At 39.1% G+C, this 1,365-nt stretch overlaps 1 protein-coding gene across 1 annotated transcript in view; it reads right to left on the reverse strand.

Moving 5' to 3' along the window:
- Positions 1-1,365, reverse strand: part of Rc3h2 (ring finger and CCCH-type domains 2) — a 47,026-nt gene that overhangs the window by 35,154 nt on the left and 10,507 nt on the right. The window lies entirely within an intron of this gene.

Consider the following 1,365-nt stretch of genomic DNA (forward strand, 5'->3'; position numbering starts at 1 on the left):
TCTCTCTCTCTCTCTCTCTCTCTCTCTCTCTCTCTCTGTGTGTGTGTGTGTGTGTGTGTGTGTGTGTGTGTGTGTGTGTTGTGGGGTAACCTCAGTCATGGCCTAGCAATATGCTAGGTAACAATTACCAGAGAGCTGCCAAATGGTGGTGGCACATGCCTTGAAGCCTAACATTTAGGAAGCAGATCTCTGTAAGTTCGAGGATGGCCTGGTTTATAGGGCAAGTTCCAGGACACCCAAGGCTACAGAGAGAAACCTGTTTCATCTTTTAAAAAAGAGAGAGAGCCGGGAGTGGCGGTGCACGCCTTTAATCCCAGTACTTGGGAGGCATAGGCAGGCGGATTTCTGAGTTCGAGGCCAGCCTGGTCTACAAGGTGAGTTCCAGGACAGCCAGGACTACACAGAGAAACCCTGTCTCGAAAAAAGAGAGAGAAAAAGAATTTCAACAGAGCTCTGCCTTGCAGCCCCTTGCTGGTTCTGATTTACAACCCATACTAACTAAAGACTTTTGGTATCTTCTGTAAGAGTAGTTCTCAACCTGTGTGGGTTAAAACCACTTTGGTATCGCTTCCCATGTATCCTATCAGATACTTATATTACATTCCTAACAGTAGCAGAATTATAGAAATTTTATGAACTAATTTTATAAATTGAATTTTATTAATTTTAATGAAATGAAGTAATTTTATGGCTGGGGTCACTATACATGATGAACTGTATTAAAGGGTTGCAGCATTAGGAAGCTTGAGAACCACACCTAGATAGGCTTGTTTTCCATCTGTCTCTTTTATTTAAGTCGTTTGGTATACTTCTGAATCAGGTTTTTGTCTCTTTGAAGTACAATAATATTGGTATCTAGTGCTTTTACAGATAAAAAGCAAACATGAACAAATATCCAAAAGTAACATCCTTAAAATAAAACCATAAATAAGGTTTTGTTTTTTTTTAAAAAATTAAACTTTAAAAAAAAAAATTAAACTTTTTACTGAGCAAAATTTAAAGCATAGCCGGGCAGTGGTGGCGCAAGCCTTTAATTCCAGCACTTGGGAGGCAGAGGCAGGCGGATTTCTAAGCTCGAGGCCAGCCTGTGCAGTTGTAGGTTCCTTCTTAGATTAGTTTAATAAATTTGCAAATTGGAGATGAGCCCTTTATCTCACTGATGCCTAAGGATTAAATGAGAAATTTCTTCCAAAGCACTGGCTATAAGAATAGATTGATTCTTTGTCAGGATATACTATGTCAGGATAGACTATACTATGTCAGGATAGACTATACTATGTCAGGATAGACTATACTATGTCAGGATAGACTATACTATGTCAGGATATACTATGTCAGGATAGACTATACTATGTCAGGATATAC

The sequence above is a fragment of the Mus caroli genome, chromosome 2 (genome assembly GCF_900094665.2).
Source record: "Mus caroli chromosome 2, CAROLI_EIJ_v1.1, whole genome shotgun sequence".
Lineage (NCBI taxonomy): Eukaryota > Metazoa > Chordata > Mammalia > Rodentia > Muridae > Mus > Mus caroli.